Here is a 20,379-nt window from a genome sequence, read left to right on the forward strand (position 1 = left end):
TCTCCTCTCATTCAAACCTAAATAACGAACAAATTATCTTATCTGGGACTCAAACTTATGTTTGTGGCATTTTGGGGGGTTTTTACTTCACCTTTTTAACTCACTAGCAGTGCTCCCTTCCCTGGCTCTCCATTTTATCTAGTTCTTATTCCACTAAATACTATAGTAATTTTTTAATTTGTCCCCCCATTTTCATTTCCCTCTTATTCCTCTCATCATAACTCTTAGTCAACCAACACCTAAAAGCAAATCATTTTATTCTTGACCCAAATTTTTTCCTTATTTGCTTTTTGTGGGTCCATACCCCCTTCTTTTTTCTTTCTTTTTTTTTTTTGCCCCTTTATTACTTTTCCCCAATTCAGGCCCTCCATTACAGGCATTGTTTCTTCAATTTAATACAATATAATTCACAGTTCACCACAAGATTTTCTCAAGAAAGAGGGAAGAGGAGAGGAGAGGAAAAAAGGAGGGGGGAGAATAATTTCCTTTTTTAAAAAATTTTTATTTTATTTTATTTTTCTTTATTTCATTATTAATTTTTTTTAAAAAACAACTCTTTTCAATTTTTTATTTTTTTAACTTTTTATTCTTTATTAAATCTCATTAATACTATCAACAAAACCACCCTCAGATGCCATTAAGGAAGAGAAAATCAAATATCATGGATACAAAAGAAAGAGAGGTAACACAGCTAGATGAGGAAAAATCTATGGAGAAAAAATTTAATATATTGGAAACCTTGGAGCTAAATGACAGAGAATTTAAAATAGAAATCCTAAAAATCCTCCGAGATATACAAGAAAACACAGAAAGGCAATTTAGGGAGCTCAGAAAACAACTCAACGAACACAAAGAATATATTTCCAAGGAAATTGAAACTATAAAAACAAATCAAACAGAGATGAAAAACTCAGTTCAGGAGATGAAAAACGAGGTAACAAGCTTAGCTAATAGAACAGGCCAGATAGAAGAGAGGATTAGTGAAATAGAAGACAAGCAACTTGAGGCACAACAGAGAGAAGAAGAAAGAGACTCAAAAATTTAAAAAAATGAGATAGCCCTACAAGAATTATCTGACTCCATCAAAAAGAATAACATAAGAATAATAGGTATAACAGAGGGAGAAGAGAGAGAAAATGGAATGGAGAACATACTCAAACAAATAATAGATGAGAATTTCCCAAGCCTGTGGAAAGAACTAAAGCCTCAAATTCAAGAAGCAAACAGAACTCCGAGTTTTCTTAACCCCAACAAACCTACTCCAAGGCACATCATAATGAAATTGGCACAAACCAACAGCAAAAAAAAAATTCTCAAGGCAGTCAGGGAAAAGAAGAATACAACATATAAAGGAAAGCCCATTAGATTATCATCAGATTTCTCAGCAGAAACTCTACAAGCTATAAGAGAGTGGACCCCAATATTTAAAGTCCTGAAAGAGAGGAACTTTCAGCCATGAATACTATACCCATCAAAGCTATTCTTCAAATATGAAGGAGAAATAAAAACATTCACAGATACAGAAAAGATGAGGGAATTTATCATCAGAAAACCCCCACTCCAGGAATCACTAAAGGGGGTTCTCCAATCAGATACAAAGAACAAAAAAACAAAAAAACAAAACAAAGCCACAAGTAAAAGCTCCAAGAAGAACACAATAAAACCAAATTTAAACTGTGACAACAACAAAAAGAAAGGGGGGGAGAGGATGGAGATTAACAGTAGCAAAGGACGATGGAGTACAAATGTACTCACAAAATAGTGTGCTACAATGAACAGGGTAGGAACCCTTTTCATTACTTAAAGGTAACCACCATTGAAAAAACCACCACAGAAGCACATGAGATAAAAAAGATAGCAATAGAGGAAAGATGTATGGAATACAACCAAATAAAAACAAAAGATAGAAAAACGAAAGAGAAGAATCAAACAAGACACAAAACTAACAGAAAGCAATATATACAATGGAACTCACAAGTGTCAATAATTACACTAAATGTAAATGGATTAAACTCACCAATAAAAAGGCACAGAGTAGCAGAATGGATTAAAAAAGAAAATCCAACTGTATGCTGCCTACAGGAAACTCATCTAAGTAACAAGGATAAAAACAAATTCAAAGTGAAAGGCTGGAAAACAATACTCCAAGCAAATAACATCCAAAAAAAAGCAGGCGTAGCAATACTCATATCTGATAATGCTGACTACAGGACAGCAAAAGTACTCAGAGACAAAAATGGCCATTTCATAATGGCTAAGGGGACACTGAATCAAGAAGACATAACAATCCTTAATATATATGCACCAAACCAAGGAGCACCAAAATATATAAGACAGCTACTTATTGACCTTAAAACAAAAACTGACAAAAATACAATTATACTTGGAGACCTCAATACACCGCTGACGGTTCTAGATCGATCGGTCATCCAAACAGAGAATCAACAAAGATATCGTGGCCTTAAACAAAACACTAGAGCACCTGGATATGATAGACATCTACAGGACATTTCATCCCAAAGTGACTGAGTATACTTTTTTCTCCAGTGTACATGGATCATTCTCAAGAATTGACCATATGTTGGGTCACAAAAACAACATCAGCAAATTCAGAAAAATCGAAGTTGTACCAAGCATATTTTCTGATCATAAAGCCTTGAAACTAGAATTCAACTGCAAAAAAGAGGAAAAAAATCCCACAAAAATGTTGAAACTAAACAACATACTTTTAAAAAATGAATGGGTCAAAGAAGAAATAAGTGCAGAGATCAAAAGATATATACAGACTAATTAAAATGACAATATGACATATCAGAATCTATGGGATGCAGCAAAAGCAGTGATAAGAGGGAAGTTCATATCACTTCAGGCATATATGAACAAACAAGAGAGAGCCCAAGTGAACCACTTAACTTCACACCTTAAGGAACTAGAAAAAGAAGAACAAAGACAACCCAAAACCAGCCGAAGAAAGGCGATAATAAAAATCAGAGCAGAAATAAATAAAATAGAAAACAGAAAAACTATAGAAAAAATTAATAGAACAAGGAGCTGGTTCTTTGAAAAGATCAACAAAATTGACAAACCCTTGGCAAGACTTACCAAGGAAAAAAGGAAGGAACTCATATAAACAAAATCCAAAATTAAAGAGGAGAAATCACCACAGACACCGTAGATATACAAAGAATTATTGTAGAATACTATGAAAAACTTTATGCCACTAAATTCAACAACCTAGAAGAAATGGATAAATTCCTAGAACAATACAACCTTCCTAGACTGAGTCAAGAAGAAGCAGAAAGCCTAAACAGACCTATTAGTAGAGAAGAAATAGAAAAAACCATTAAAAACCTCCCCAAAAATAAAAGTCCAGGCCCTGACGGCTTTACCAGCGAATTTTATCAAACATTCAAAGAAGACTTGGTTCCTATTCTACTGAAAGTCTTCCAAAAAATTGAAGAAGAAGCAATACTTCCAAACACATTTTTTGAGGCCAATATAACCCTCATACCAAAACCAGGCAAGGATGGCACAAAAAAATAAAACTACAGACTAATATCTCTAATGAATACAGATGCTAAAATACTAAACAAAATACTGGCAAATCGAATACAACAACATATTAAAAAAATAATACATCATGATCAAGTGGGATTCATCCTAGAATCTCAAGGATGGTTCTACATACGTAAAATGGTTAACGTAATACACCATATCAGCAAAACAAAGAACAAAAACCACATGATCTTATCAATAGATGCAGAAAAGGCTTTCGATAAAATACAACACAATTTTATGTTTAAGACTCTCAACAAAATGGGTATAGAAGGAAAATATCTCAACATGATAAAGGCCATATATGATAAACCATCCGCTAACATCATATTAAATGGCACTAAACGGAAGGCTTTCCCCCTTAAATCAGGAACAAGACAGGGTTTTCCACTCTCTCCACTCTTATTTAATGTGGTACTAGAGGTTCTAGCCAGAGCAATCAGACAAGACAAAGAAATAAAAGGCATCCATATCGGAAAAGAAGAAGTAAAGGTATCACTTTTTGCAGATGATATGATCCTATACATCGAAAACCCCAAAGAATCCACAAAAAGACTACTAGAAACAATAAGCCAATACAGTAAGGTTGCAGGATACAAAATTAACATACAGAAGTCAATAGCCTTTCTATATGCCAACAATGAAACAATTGAGAATGAACTCAAAAGAATAATCCCCTTCACGATTGCAACAAAAAAAATTAAAATACTTAATAAACATATAAAGAATGTAAAGAACTTAGATAATGAAAACTATAAACCATTGTTAAGGGAAATCGAAAAAAGATATAATGAGATGGAAGAATATACCTTGTTCTTGGTTAGGAAGAATAAATATAATCAAGATGGCCATATTACCGAAAGCAATATACAAATTTAATGCAATTCCCATCAAAATTCCAATGACATTTTTTAAAGAAATAGAGCAAAAAATCATCAGATTTATATGGAACTATAAAAAACCCCAAATAGCCAAAGCAATCCTAAAGAAAAAGAATGAAGCTGGGGGCATTACAATACCTGACTTCAAACTATAATATAGGGCCACAACAATCAAAACAGCATGGTATTGGCAGAAAAATAGACACTCAGACCAATGGAACAGAATAGAAAGTCCAGAAATAAAACCACATATATATAGTCAAATAATTTTTGATAAAGGGGCCAACAACACGCAATGGAGAAAAGAAAGCCTCTTCAATAAATGGTGCTGGGAAAACTGGAAAGCTACATGCAAAAGAATGAAACTGGACTACAGTTTGTCTCCCGTACTAAAATTAACTCAAAATGGATCAAAGATCTAAACATAAGACCTGAAACAATAAAGTACATAGAAGAAGACATAGGTACTCAACTCATGGACCCGGGTTTTAAAGAGCATTTTATGAATTTGACTTCAAAGGCAAGAGAAGTGAAGGCAAAAATTAACGAATGGGACTACATCAGACTAAGAAGTTTTTGCTCAGCAAGAGAAACTGATATAAAAATAAACAGAAAGCCAACCAAATGGGAAATGTTAGTTTCAAACAACAGCTCAGATAAGGGCCTAATATCCAAAATATACAAAGAACTCATAAAACTCAACAACAAACAAACAAACAAACAATCCAATAAAAAAATGGGAAGAGGACATGAACAGACACTTCTCCCAGGAAGAAATACAAATGGCCAACAGATATATGAAAAGATGCTCATCTTCTTTAGTTATTAGAGAAATGCAAATCAAAACTGCAATGAGATACCACCTCACACCTGTTAGATTAACTATTATTAACAAGACAGGTAATAGCAAATGTTGGAGAGGCTGTGGAGCAAAAGGAACCCTCATTCACTGTTGGTGGGAATGTAAAGTAGTACAACCATTATGGAGGAAAGTATGGTGGTTCCTCAAAAAACTGCAAATAGAACTACCTTATGACCCAGCAATCCCTCTACTGGGTATATACCCCCAAAACTCAGAAATATTGATTCGTAAAGACACATGCAGCCCCATGTTCATTGCAGCATTGTTCACAGTGGCCAGGACATGGAAACAACCAAAAAGCCCGTCAATAGATGACTGGATAAAGAAGATGTGGCACATAGACATTATGGAATACTACTCAGCCATAAGAAATGATGACATCGGATCATTTACAGCAAAATGGTGGGATCTTGATAACATGATACGAAGTGAAATAAGTAAATCAGAAAAAACCAGGAACTGCATTATTCCATACGTAGGTGGGACATAAAAGTGAAACTAAGAGACATTGATAAGAGTGTGGTGGTTACGGGGGGAGGGGGAGAGGGAGAGGAAAAGGGGAAGGGGGAGGGGCACGAAGAAAACTAGATAGAAGGTGACAGAGGACAATCTGACTTTGGGTGATGGGTATGCAACATAATTGAATGACAAGATAACCTGGACTTGTTATCTTTGAATATATGTATCCTGATTTATTGATGTCGCCCCATTAAAAAAATAAAATTATTTTAAAAAAAAAGACTAATAAGGACAGTATGGTGTCTTAGATATTACTGATCTCTCTTCCATGTAGTGAGAGGAGCTTCAGGAGGAACCGGAAGGAGGAGGGTTTACAAACAGCATTTGCAAGCTCCTTTGTGGTAAGGTGAGAAAGCAAGACGTGAGGGGGGGAGGGCATTGACCTGAGATGCTGAGAACCCAGGTTCAAAACCCCAAAGTCACTGGTTTGAGCATGGAATCATAAACATGACCTCATGGTCGCTGGCTTGAGCCCAAAGGTCATTGGCTTGAGCAAGGGGTCATTGGCTCCGCTGGAGCCCCTTGGTCAAGGCGCATATGAAAATACAATCAACGAACAACTAAGATGCTGCAACAAAAAATTGATGCTTCTCATCTCTCTCCCTTCCTGTCTGTCTGTCCCTGTTTTTCCCTCTCTCTCTCTCACTAAATCTATATATAGAACATGACTTAAAAAAAAAGAAAACTAAGAAAAATACTTCAACAGTAACTACAGTGAAGAGACTTGTCTCATTTGATAGCACTTGCTTAATCTGTTTGGATTGGAAATTTGCTGTATGAAAATTAGATCAGTTTCTCTAATTTAGTTTTACATACTTTCCATTTAGTTCTTAATAATACTCATCACAGATCTTTGATTTTCTGTTTTTTATTATAAAGTGTTAAGAAAATATACAAAAATGGATAGATTTTTATACAGTATATTGACAGTCCAATGTTCAATTCATACTTTTGTGGGAGAAAAGATATCTAAGGAATCTTTCCTTTAGGAATATTTAAATAATCTTGTTTGTGTGTAATAGGGTTGCCAGATTTTGCAAATCAAAGTACAGAATGCTGAGTTAAATTTGAATTTTAGATAAATAATCAATACTTTTTTGTTATGAGTATGTCCCATGCAATATCTGGGACATACTTATACTAAAATATAATCTGAGATTCAAATTTAACTGGACATTCTGCATTTTATCTGGAATCTCTGTGTGCAGGCTATTTTTCTGGACAGTGAGTATTTGTAATGTGGAGAAGGTGCATCTCCGGACAAAAATACAGACAAATCAGAAATAATTATCTCATCTATTCTGTCATGTCTACTCAAGGAAGTTATAACCAATCGGTACTGTATTGTTTGATTTTAAAAGTATTCAAGAGACTGCTATAAATATAGGAAGTCACTTCTTACTAACTAATCAGGGTTTTTTGTAGAAAAATCATATTCCTCTTTAAGGCATACATGCATTGTTTTTACAGGGAAAGTTTTGCCTCAATCTTCCCAGACGGTAGCTCATTTTCTTCTTAGGAAATAAGTTTGTATTATTGAGACTCAAAGCTAAAAATTCATTCTCTCACTTACCTAGTGGTGAGATTTTTTTCAAGTTAGGAGTAGAGCTGTGTGTCTATTTCAGTTACCAAACCATGGTATGAAATTTTTATTGAAAGATCTTGGTTTACTAGTTATGTTGGAATTTAGCAGGCAAAGCTTTCTTTGATAGGAGTGTTTCTGCTTAGTTTTGATTTTGTTGAGAACCCTGCAAAATGAGGCTTTTGAATCAATCAGAGATGTGGAATGCCCAATGTTCTTGCAGAAAGACAAACAAAGATCGGAGTTTAAAATTATTAACTTGCATACAAGTCCTTGGGAACACACGCAGCCAAACTTCCAGTTAATGGGTATCGTGCCAAGTTTGTGTGCTGCATTTCTCGTTTACATATGGAATTTCCATTGGGGTAGGTCTTAAAGAGGTCTGAAGTAGAAATATCTGATTGTAATACAATGTGTCCCTGTGGAAGTCATGTTTCATTTGGATTCCACAGGAGAAAAGAGGTGAATGAGGCCCTATTTTAGTTCTATTTATAAATATGTTTATTTCAAGAGGATTTGAATTCCTGTTGACAACAGTTTTATAGGATGTTCAAACCTATAAAATTAGACTAAAATTAAACTTAGGGGAGGGGGGAAATGGGAAGTTAGTGTTTAAAGGGTACAGAGTTTCAGTTTGGGAAGACGAGAAAACTCTTGAGAGAGAGGTGGTGATAATGGTTACACAACTTTATGAATACATTTAATACCACTGAAGGGGGCACTTAAAAGTGGCTAAAATGGTCAATTTTTTGTTTTTTATATTTGACTACAATAAAATATAATAAACCAAAATATCAAAAGTCATGTTTTTATTAGAAACATTTCTTTTAGGAAGGAAACACCACTCTAAATGTATTAAGAGTCATCTTCTACTTTAGTCTAAGGGGAACAGTTGAATCACGGAAGACTGAGAGCATCATATAAGATAACTCTACAGTAGAGTTGGGAATTAATAATTCTCAACTAGTTCACCTTAATTATCTCTCTCTCTCTCTCTTTTGTATTTTTTTTGAAGTGAGAAGTGGGGAGTCAGAGAGACAGACTCCCATATGCGCCTGACCAGGTTCCACCCAGCATGCCCACTGGAAGTGATGCTCTGCCCATCTGGAGCGTTGCTCTGTTACAACTGGAGCCATTCTAGTGCCTGAGGTGGAGGCCAGGGAGCCATCCTCAGCACCTGGGCCAACTTTGCTCCAATGGAGCCTTGGCTGTGGGAGGGAAAGAAAGAGATAGAGAGAAAGGAGGGGGGGAGTGGAGAAGCATATGGGTGCTTCTCCTGTGTGCCCTGGCTGGTAATCGAACCTGGGACTTCCACATGCCAGGCCGACACTCTACCACTAAGCCAACCAGCCAGGGCTAATTATCTCTTAATTCACAATATTTAATTAATATAATTTCCAGCAAACTGTTAATATTCCAGGGATTATGCTGTTATGACCGCCTCCAACTATAGACTAGTAATAGTTTATTTTGCCACAAGTCATTAAATTTTAGCACATGCAAAGGGAAGAAAGATAATGTTAGATATAACTGCTGATCATGTTGATGTTTATGTTGGTGAAAAGAATATATAAGGATACATATTGAAAAGAATAAATAAGCATAAATTGAAAGAAATAAATAAGGATAGGCTTGGCTGGGTAGCTCAGTCGGTTAGAGCATTGTTGCTATATGCTAAAGTGTGAGTTCAATCCCCAGTGAGGGCACATAAAAGAATCAACCAATAAATGCATAAATAAGTGAGACAAAAAAATCAATGTTTCTCCATCTCTCCCTTCCTCTCTTTCTACATCAATTAAAAAAATAAGGATAAGAAAACACCCATTTATGAATGAAAGAGGATATAAAAAGTGTAAATAAACTGTTTAAAGAACTAACCTTATTGCCTCTGTTAATTAACCCATCTAGCTGTGTGAGCCAGCTGGTGTGTACTGGACAAAAAATGTAGGAAATTTTCCCTTAAAATGTTCCCTCCTGGTTCAGAGTAACATGCCTATTACCTGTGATCACTCATAGGCATCTCCTGAATAGTTGTCATGGTCCTGTAGTCAAGCTGATGCCCTTATACAGATATGGGTAAACTCCAAAGGGTGGGGGTAGGTAGAAAACGGATGAGTAGTACACTTTTAAGTGCTTCACAGCAGCTGCCTCGGGGTATTGCATTCTCATCACCAGACTATCAGGTGACTGAATAGACTGGGAGAGAGGGGATTTTGAACTAGTCCTGTCTCTGGGACTGTTGAACTGTTTGACCTGAGGAAAACCACTATGTTTAGTTGGACTTTAGTTCCCTCTTCTGTATAATGAAGAATTGACTATACATGGTTTCCAAAGTCTCCCTCCAGACTTAGTACATGTTGATTGTACCATTTGCTCCACCCATAAAATTCCATAGTAACTGACAGTTTTTCTGAAGGGACTAGGTCTGGTGAGAGAAGGTGGCTCGTGCATTCTGGTGAGAGGAGATTTATGCTATAAAGTGAGCCAGCAATATTTCCTATGTCTTGTGAATTGTTGGCTTGGTGTTTCATTGCTAGGAATCTAAACCTACTGAAGACAACCCAAGTAAAATGGGAAATTTACTGGAAAGACACAGAATTTTCATAGAATTTAAGGATAGGAAGTTTAGTTGGTCCTCACAGGGTACTGGGAATCAAAAACTGGGAAAATGTGAGCTAAGATAACCACCTCTCAGTTAATTGTCTTCTCTTTTCCCTTCTTTCTCTCCTCCTAATTCCTTCTTTCTTCTTCCTCCTCTTCCCTTGGGTTCCTTCCCCCTTTTTTCCATTAGCTTTGAACATCTTTCTCATGGCTAACCCAATCTGAGGTTTACATGGGATTTCTATATCAACATGAAAAAGGGACAAGTTGAAGCTCTGTATGTGAACTCCAAAATCTATGCAGGAGAGACCTCTTAACCTGTTTGGATAGTGTCAATGTCTACTCCAGTAGGCTGTGACAATGAATATGAATCATTTGGCTCAGTGCCCATTTAGCAGGGACTCTGGGAGCAGATTATCTTAAACAAGGTTGTGATGTAAGTATGGTGTACTCCTTAAGATTATTGTGTTGTCAAAAATCAGAAGCCTTCCTTGGCTAGTCAAACAAAAAATGTGTTTTGGAAATACACAGGGATATCACCTGCAATCAAAGGCAACAGGACAGGTCCTGGATCCTTGGAAAATAGTGTCAGTACTTCTTAGAGCACTGCCATTTATATGATTTAGCTAATAGATATCTTCTCTTGATGTTTCCCTATGCCATATTTAAAATTCCTAGGGTTGGGTGGGGGGAGTCTAAGTAGCCAAGTTCAAGATGTGTCTGTTTCTGGATGACTGTTATACAGGGAACATGACAGTGTGACCAAATTGTCCAGTTTTCTCAGTTTAAGCATCAAAAATCCAGTTCCTGAGGTTCCCTTCAATCCTGGGCAAACCAGGATGGTTGGTCATCATAGAACATGATTACTTGTGCATATATGGTCTGTAAGGGATTTCCCTGTGTATTGGGGCCATTCCTAGAAAAAGTAATGAAGTTTCTGTCTCCTTGGCCCATTTCATGGTTCTCTGTGACTTCAGCTGGCATCTCAGTTGATTGGGGTGGTTTTCCCAATGGAACAACTTGAGGGCTATGAGCTTTGGCGACCCTACTTTTATAGTGTTGTAGTAGTCATCTGTTGCTTTTACATGTGGGTATAGCAGTTTGAAAATGCACCCTCAAAGGTAAAATGTTCTATCCATGATCTTTCAAGTTCTTATTTTTCCTTGATGACTACTAGGTCAGCCATCCAAGTCAACCCCATAATTCATATTTTGCATATTTCCCTAGAGAATCCCCACCTTCCTGTTGCATGGCATCTACAGTCCAGATTCCTTAGTCTAATGCACAACAGTCTTCATGAGCTGGCCCTGCCTCCTCTCCCTGTGCTTGCTCTTGCCTCTATAACCTCAGATGTTGCTAAATTAACTGGGTGCCCTCCAGCGCCCTGAGCAAGCTAAGCTCTTGCTCTCTGACAGCATGCCCTTCCCCTTCTTGTCTGACCTTTCACTCTTACTCATCATTTTCGTTTCGACTGAAGAGCATTATCACTTGAGAGTCTTTCTCGGCCCAATTCCCTACACTCCACCATTCCCAAGAGCACTGCGTAGTTCCTTTAATGCTTGATGTTTTCATTGCCCTTGTCTGTTCACTCATGGGTTTGTCACTGTAGACTGTTTGAATTATTCTATGCCTCAGTTCACTGCTCTGAGGGGTTTTCGTCTGTTTTGGTTTGTTAAAGGAGTGCTAGCATGGTAGGTGATGAAGCAGTATCACTTCACTTGTACTGCGTAGGGTTGTGATTAGCTTCTATCTTCACATCAACTTTCAACTAGATCGTGAGGGTGGAAGTCAGGGTATGAATCACCGTGCTCTTCCACGGCGTGAGCAGACAAGACGCCTGGTCAAGCGATTGCATGATCCCCTGGAAAGAGAAGAGAGACTTCAGTGTTCCGCAGGCAGGGAGCTGGCAGGGCGGGACTTCCGGTTCTAGTCACTAAAGCCTTCCGGCGTGAGGCGGAAGCCCGGCTCTGGTCCAGATCCGAGCCGGAGCGCTCGAGGCACTTGTGTCCTCAGTGGATGCTCATCCGCCCCGCTGCTGCGCCCGGCACCGCTGGACGGGGAGACCGGGTAGGGACGGGAGAGTCGGGATCCTCCGCACCGGTGGAAGGAGAATCGGGACCCCCGATTTCAGGGAGGGGACCATGATCGCGGACTGCGGAGAGCCCTAAGGGCAGAGGTAAGGAGCTAGGGAGGGAGGCACCGGGGACCCTAAGGCTGAAGAGGCTGGGGGACGGGGAGTTGCGGGCAACACTGGGTAGGGATTCATCTCGGAGGAGAGTCGTCCCGTGTGGCGGAGTGTCCTGGGACTTGGCTGATTGGGAGGGTAGCACGTGATGGCAAAGGTTGGCTTACAAGGGAAGGTTCCAGAGGAGGGGTCAGTCCTCTGAGGGTCGTTGATGAGAAGGACATCTTGACCTAACGGATCAGAAAGATGATCAGCTACCTATTGGATGCTGATCTCCTATTGCTTCCTTTTCAGTTAGTGCTGGCAGTGCATGCGTGTGTTGTGTGTGTGTGTGTGTGTGTGTGTGTGTGTGTGTGCGCGCGCGCGCTTGCGCTTGCGCTTGTGCTTCTGCTTCTGCTTCTCCATGTGGATTTCAGGAAAATATTTTACATTCCTCAGGAACCTGAACTCTTCCTCACTCAGGTTCCAACTTATGCTGCATGTATATATTTATTAAACAGATCTAGTTCTTTAAAGTTGTTTCATACAAGCAAGCCAACCAAAATTTTCCCTTTGGAGTCTTCTCTACCCTGCAGAGTTCGGGCTTATTTCCTTTGTCGTGGAATGAATTTTCAAGTGCATTAGGATTTATGGTGATAATTACATGGAAAGCCAGCTATCAACGTTTGCGTTTACGATTCATTGTTTTCCTGTCTAACTTTCAAACACAAAATATTAGACGTTATCCTGTTGGGTTTGGTTTTTGAGTTTAACCAGTAAGAGCAATTTAGATTAGGGTACAGTCAATTACTAAATTACAAGAGCTTTTCTTTTCTTTTTTAAGTGAGAGAAAGAGACAGACAGAGACAGACAGGAAGGGAGAAAGAAGAGAAGCATCAACCCGGTACTTGCGGCACCCTAGTTGTTCATTGATTGCTTTCTCATACCTGCCTTGATGGGGGGAAGAGGGGCCCTCCAGCGAGCCAGTGACCCCTTGCTCAAGCCACTGATTGCGCTCAAGCTAGCAACCTTGGGGCTTCAAGCTAGTAACCTTTGGGTTCAAGCCAGCGACCATTAGATCATGTTAATGATCCCACGCTGAAGCCAGCAACCCTGCGCTCAAGCTGGTGAGCCTGTGCTCAAGCCAGCTACCTCCATGCTTCAAACCTGGGTCCTCTGCACCACCACCTGGTCAGGCTAAATTACTAGGAACTTATGGTTACTTTTTATTTCTGCTACAAGGAAATAAATGTATTTGCCATTGGCAATATTTTGAAAAAAATATTGAAACCCAAGATTTGTTTTGATATACACATGAACATATTTAGTTTTCCTTAATGGCCAATGTATAATATATCAGTGGTCCCCAACCCCCGGGCCATGGACCGGTACTGGTCCGCAGAGAAAGAATAAATAACTTACATTATTTCCATTTTATTTATATTTAAGTCTGAACGATGCTTGTCTTGGTCACGTGATACATTTATCCGTCCCACCCTAAAGACCAGTCCGTGAAAATATTTTCTGACATTAAACCAGTCCATGGCCCAAAAAAGGTTGGGGACCACTGTAATATATGGGCTTGTTTTTAATCATTAGTGGAGCTAATTATAAATAGTTATTGTATAGTCTACTTGTGTTGATGCAGTGGATGAAGCATCAACCTGGAATGGTGAGGTTACCTGTTCAAAACCCTGGGCTTGCTGGGTCAAGGCACATATGAGAAGCAATGACCAGGAGTTGATATTTCTCAATCCTCCACAGCCCCCCTCTCCCTTCGCTCTAAAAATCAATAAAAAAATTAATAAGAAATAGTTACTGTATACATTGTATTTATGTTTTATTGGATGCAATTAATATGTACTTCCTAATCAGCATCATATAGTGTCTCACTTCAGTGTGATAAAGAAAAACTCTCCAGCCCTGGCCGGTTGGCTCAGTGGTAGAGCGTCGGCCTGGCGTGCAGAAGTCCCGGGTTCTATTCCCGTCCAGGGCACACAGGAGAGGCGCCCATCTGCTTCTCCACCCCTCCCCCTCTCCTTCCTCTCTGTCTCTTCCCCTCCAGCAGCCGAGGCTCCACTGGAGCAAAAGATGGCCAGGGCGCTGGGGATGGCTCCTTGGCCTCTGCCCCAGGCGCTAGAGTGGCTCTGGTCATGACAGAGCGAAGCCCTGGATGGGCAGGGCATCACTCCCTGGTGGGCGTGCCGGGTAGATCCCGGTCGGGCTCATGCGGGAGTCTGACTGCCTCCCCGTTTCCAGCTTCAGAAAAATACAAAAAAAAAAAAAAAAAGAAAAACTCTCCTAGCTTTAATTAAATGGTAAGTGAATAGTTTGTTGGCCACAAACTGAGCAAAGCAGCTAGGGGAACCATAACATTGTCATTGGTGGAGGGTGATATCTGATGATTCTTTTGCTTGTTTTCGGTGTTTCATGTTTCAAGTGTTAAATTTCATTATTTTTAAAAATTACTCTATTGGTACAAGTAATTTTTAGATCTGATTTGGTGCCCTGACTTTGCACTGATTCACATAAACTAAAACATTTTATATTTACTGGTGTCTTGGTGTCTTGCTAGCTTATAAATTCTTCTTTTCCCAGCTTTTTGATGTACAACTGACAAATGAGAATTGTATATATTTAACGCATAGAATGTGATGGTTTGATATACATATGAATTGTGAAATGATCACCACAATCAAGCTAATTAACAGATCACAACCTCACATTGCTACCATTTTATTTATCTTTGTGTGGTGAAAATACTTAAGATCTACTTTCTTCCAAATTTCAAATGTACAATATTATTAACTATAGCTTATAAACTCTTGAAAAAAGATCTGTGTTTGAGTTTGAGATTTATAATTTCCTTATGTTTAGTAGCATGGCTGATATTTATCAGTGGAAAGCAGTGTCTAAACAAACAATGCCTTAACATGTAAATGAGTATATTGAATAGTGTTCAAATTAGGAAATGAAAAGATGACATTGGTTTTTATAGTTATTGAATTAACTGCTATGTAGATATCTATATATTTCATTTCTATAATTTAATCTTAAGTCTTTCAATGAGAAAATATTGTTTTTCTGATAAGGTTTGTTCTGAGTTTTCCATATGTTGGTTTAAAAAAAAGGTAATCTTCCTCCTCTCCCTTGGTATTTGGGAGATAAAGCTCTATATATGAAGGTCTTTGGTCTAGTTCTTGGTAGAGGACCCGTTTCTCTTTGAAACACGAGAACCCTGCCTTTTGTGGCAAGTTTCTAGTTATATGTCTGAATGGTATGTTTGAAATTTGAGTGCCTTGTGTTCTGGATAATCTCTGGGATTTTTATTCTTTGTTCTATCTGTGGCATAAATTTCTTAGCTTTAAATTCTATGTGTTATTCCATAGGATTTAGATGTATTTTATAGTTTAACCAATTGTGGCAAATTTTTTTATTACGGTGCAGCAAATTACTAGTCATTCTTATAGATGCATTTCTGCTACAGCGAAAGATCTATATGTACATTGAAAGAACTATGAAAACAGTGATAACCAAAACTCTCTTCATATGTGCATACTTATACACTGTGTTTTCCTTACTTATCAGTTTGTAATATATGATGTAATTTGAACTTTTTTTTTTGGTTCTATAATGTCTTGTGATCAATTTTATAATATACAATTCATTCTCAGTTAGCTGCATACCCTGTTAGAAAGTTATTTCCTGTCATTTGTTATGAAAGGGAAATTTCTTAATAGCTGAGGAACACAGCTTTTGGATAGGGAGATACCAGGTGGAGTGTTGATCTCCTGCTGACTTGCAAGCATGGCCCTCAACAAGATGGGCTGAGACTCAGTGGACATTTCTTTTATTATTATTATTATTATTATTAATTATTATTATTATTATTAAAGAGAGAGGCAAAGAGACAAACTCCTGCAGGCATCTGGACCTGGATCCACCCCAACAAGCCCCCTACAGGACAATGCTCTGCCCTTCTGGGACCGTTGCTCTGTTACTCAGCAATCGAGCTATTTTAGCACCTAAGGTGAGGCCACGGAGCCATCCTCAGTGCCCAGGGCCAACTTGCTCTGAACCAATGACTCATGGCAGCAGGAGGAGAAAGAGAGAAAAAGATAGAGAGAGAAGGAAAGGGGGAGAGGTGGAGAAGTAGATAGTTGCTCCTCCTATGTACCCTGGTTGGGAATTGAACCCAGGACTTCTACATGCTGGGCGACGCTCTACTGCTGAGCCAACCAGCCAGGGCCTGGATCCCTTCTTTTAGTATCACTTTGTCCTGTTTCTTCTGCTAAGTTAGACCTTTCTCAAATAGTGACTAAGATGACCTTGGCCTCATAGGAATTAAGGGTGTCAGAGCAGCCCAAATAACTGTGGTCTTATTAGTACAGCCTTGTCCAACCTGCTGAGTCTAGCCCCATAACTCTTGGCTGATTATCCAGCCTCCAGGCAGGTGGTTATGGCTGTGAGCCACTTGTTTACATTATTGTTGTTTGAAAATTGTTTTAAAACTAAATTGTAATTGGTTGGATTATATAAATGAACTTGACTTAGGATTGTGTAGAGTAAGGCATCCCATGAAATCATATATGAACTTTTCTATGAAAATGCTATGATATACCTCATAGTTACAAATACTTTAGAAAAGACAATGATTGCCCTTAGTCTTTGTTACTAGGTTTTTAATATTTTAAGGAAAAGAAAAGCTACTGGATAAAAGACTTGGCAGAGGGGAGAGAAGCTAACCAGTTCCAGTGACATATTAGGGAATCATGGTCAGAGCTGTCTGCAGTGTTTGGAAGGAGTTTCTTAGCTCTTAGGTTTTTTAGAATTTTGAATGCTTGGTGATAAGGAAAATCAGAAAGACTTTTAGTTGGTATTATTATTGTTTTTTAAATACCAGACAGATGGCAGATGGTACAGTCCCTTATTGTCTGCAGGGTGCAGGGAGAGAAATCCCTTCCCCTCCATGAGAATGATATGGTGGAGGCTCTTAAAATTCATATGGTCATTAGGATCATGTAGAGAGGTTTGAGCCCAGGGTTGCAATGTGAATTTAAAAAATAACAAATATTGAGGTTTATTTTAGCACTTATCTCAGGTATGGAGATTGATGAAAACATCGCAAATATGAGAAGACCCAGCACTTTATATGAATGAACTTGTCTTAACTTAAGTGGAGGAGGGGCAGGCCCTAGAAATGATATATAGTCTACTTCCAGACTTTCCCATAAGAACTAATGACCAAGCAGGTAAGAAATATTGTGTCAACTCCTGAAATATTAAACCTAACTGTATTTCATAGAAATTGAGTAGAGTTGCAAAAATAAAAATAGTACAAGTCACCAGCCATATATTCTTTCTTTAGATTCACCTATTTTTAAGATTTTGCCCTATTTGCTTTGTTACTACAGACCACGCACACTCGTATGAAATACATTCTCATGATGAATTGCTAACTTTTTTTCTAAATAAACAGTTATTTATTGGCTCCAATTCGCTGAGTGCTCACTAGAAAGTACCTTGGGAGAGAATCTGATTCGACTCCAGAATTTTCATAGGAACTCCTGTTAGTCTGGTCCTGTCTTTGTACAACTGATTTTTAAACCGAAACACAGGACTTGACACTCCTGTGTTTCAGCAGTTCAGTATTTCAGCCTCTAGAGACATTTTGGTCTCAATTGTCTACTTGCTTATTTGCTATGCCTTTTGGCTTTGTCTTCTGCATTTGTAATACCTCCTAAAGTTTGTGTTGAGTAGGGGCTGGCTTTGGATTGATCATAGCTAAGTAGCTAATGCTCCTGTTAGGGCGTAAAGGCACATTGTCTACAGACTCTTTTATACAAAGATTTCTGCAGAAAAGTATGACAAGTGATAGTTCTCTGGACTTGGTGTTCTTATTACATGGGAGACCCAAGAATTACATATAGGCCTTTCCAAAGCTTATAGTGAGTTTTCTGTTCCTTGACACTCTTTTAGATCATGTCTCTGAAGAGTAGGAAAAAATTAATGGAATTAGGTTCTAATATACCTGCCTCTCTCCTAGCCCTCAAAATGAAATGTTACCACTTAAATCTAGAATATTTGAACACTTGGTTTATAGAAAACATCTGGGACCTGCCATTTCTTATGTTTATGATTTTGCTTTGGAGTTTGGTCTTTGAACTATAAAAAGGCTTAATAAAAAAGACCTGTAGAGAGAAATGATAATTTTTAAAGGTTTATTTTATTGTTTTTAAAGGGGGGGGGGAGAGAGAGACAAGAACATCATCGATCTGTTCCTATATGTGCCCTGAGTGGGGATTGAACCAGCAACCTCTGTACTTCAGGAGGATGCTCTAACCAACCAGCCTGTCTGGCCAGGGTTGAAATGATAATTAATGTTCTTGGAAACTAGGCTTGCCAATGGCCTTGGTCCATTATTATTATTATATAGATGTATAACTATACATAGATTATATATAAATAGATATAGATTGTATGTAGAAATTATTTCCATTTTTAGCCAGTGTCAAACCTTTAAACCCCAATCCATTAATTTTTATTTAGACACATTTTCAAAACTTTGGTTCAAATCTTAGTTCTTTATGTCCATATATATATTTTTTTAGTTTATAAAAGTACATCTGTTTACTAATTTTGCTAATTATGTTACAATGTCCAACTCTTTATCTCCCTGTGGTATAATCTGGTTTAGAGGCAGAAGATTTAAAATAACAAAAGCTTTTGTGTTGAGCAGCCTCTTTTTTTTTTAAAATTATTAATTTTAATGGGGTGACATTGATAAATCAGGGTACATATGTTCAGAGAAAACATCTCCAGGTTATTTTGACATTTGATTATGTTGCATTCCCATCACCCAAAGTCAAATTGTCTTCCATTACCTTCTATCTGCTTTTCTTTGTACCCCTTCCCTCCTCTCTCTTATCCCCCTCCACCCCATAACCACCACCCTCTGGTCCATGTCTCTGAGTCTCATTTTTATGTCCCACCTATGTATGGAATCATATAGTCCTTAGTTCTTTCTGATTTACTTATTTCACTCAGTATAATGTTATCAAGTTCCATCCATGTTGTTGTAAATGATCCGATGTCATCATTTCTTATGGCTGAGTAGTATTCCATAGTATAAATGTACCAAAGCTTTTTAATCCACTCGTCCACTGACAGACAGTTGGGCTGTTTCCAGATCTTCAATATTGTGAACAGTGCTGCCATAAACATGGGGGTGCATTTCTTCTTTTGAAACAGTGCTATGGTGTTCTTGGGGTATTTTCCTAAAAGTGGGATAGCTGGGTCAAAAGGCAGTTCGATTTTTAATTTTTTGAGGAATCTCCATATTGTTTTCCATAGTGGCTGCACCAGTCTGCATTCCCACCAGCAGTGCAGGAGGGTTCCCTTTTCTCCAAATCCTTACCAGCACTTATTCTGTGATGTTTTGTTGATGAGTGCCATTCTGACTGGTGTGAGGTGATATCTATCTCATTGTGGTTTTAATTTGCATTTCTCTAATGATTAGTGATGTTGAGCATTTTTACATATGCCTATTGGCCATCTGTATGTCCTCTTTGGAGAAGTGTCTATTCATTTCTTTTGCCCATTTTTTGATTGGATTGTTTGTCTTCCTGGTGTTGATTTTTACAAGTTCTTTATAAATTTTGGTTATTAACCCCTTATCAGACGTATTGTTGAATATGTTCTCCCATTGTGTAGTTTGTTTTTTTATTCTGTTCTTATTGTCTTTAGCTGTACAAAAGCTTTTTAGTTTGGTATAGTCCCATTTGTTTATCCTGTCTTTTATTTTACTTGACTGTGGAGATAAACCGGCAAATATATTGCTGTGATAGATGTCAGAGAGCTTACTACCTATGTTTTCTTCTAAGATGCTTATGGTTTCACGGCTTACATTTAAGTCTTTTATCCATTTTGAGTTTATTTTTGTGAATAGTGTAAGTTGGTGGTCTAGTTTCATTTTTTTGCAGGTAGATGTCCAATTTTCCCAACACCATTTGTTAAAGAGGCTGTCTTTACTCCATTGTATGCTCTTACCTCCTTTGTCAAATATCAGTTGTCCATAAAAGTGTGAGTTTATTTCTGGGTTCTCTGTTCTGTTCCATTGATCTAAATGCCTGTTTTTATGCCAGTACCAGGCTGTTTTGAGTACCATGGCCTTGTAATATAACTTTTTTTTTTTTTAACTACATGGGTTTATTTA

General features: G+C 38.0%; 1 protein-coding gene across 9 annotated transcripts in view; it reads left to right on the top strand.

Moving 5' to 3' along the window:
• The first annotated feature begins 11,958 nt into the window (after positions 1-11,958).
• The window catches only part of DISP1 (dispatched RND transporter family member 1), a 208,785-nt gene continuing 200,364 nt past the window's right edge, over positions 11,959-20,379 (top strand). For 8 of the 9 annotated variants that reach the window (XM_066380673.1, XM_066380681.1, XM_066380714.1 and 5 more), the window contains exon 1: positions 11,959-12,176. The gene's annotated coding sequence lies outside the window, so the exon portion shown is untranslated. The remainder of the gene's footprint in view (positions 12,177-20,379) is intronic. The other variant, XM_066380688.1, reaches the window with a different exon arrangement.

Source organism: Saccopteryx leptura, chromosome 1 (genome assembly GCF_036850995.1).
Source record: "Saccopteryx leptura isolate mSacLep1 chromosome 1, mSacLep1_pri_phased_curated, whole genome shotgun sequence".
In the NCBI taxonomy this organism is placed as follows: domain Eukaryota; kingdom Metazoa; phylum Chordata; class Mammalia; order Chiroptera; family Emballonuridae; genus Saccopteryx; species Saccopteryx leptura.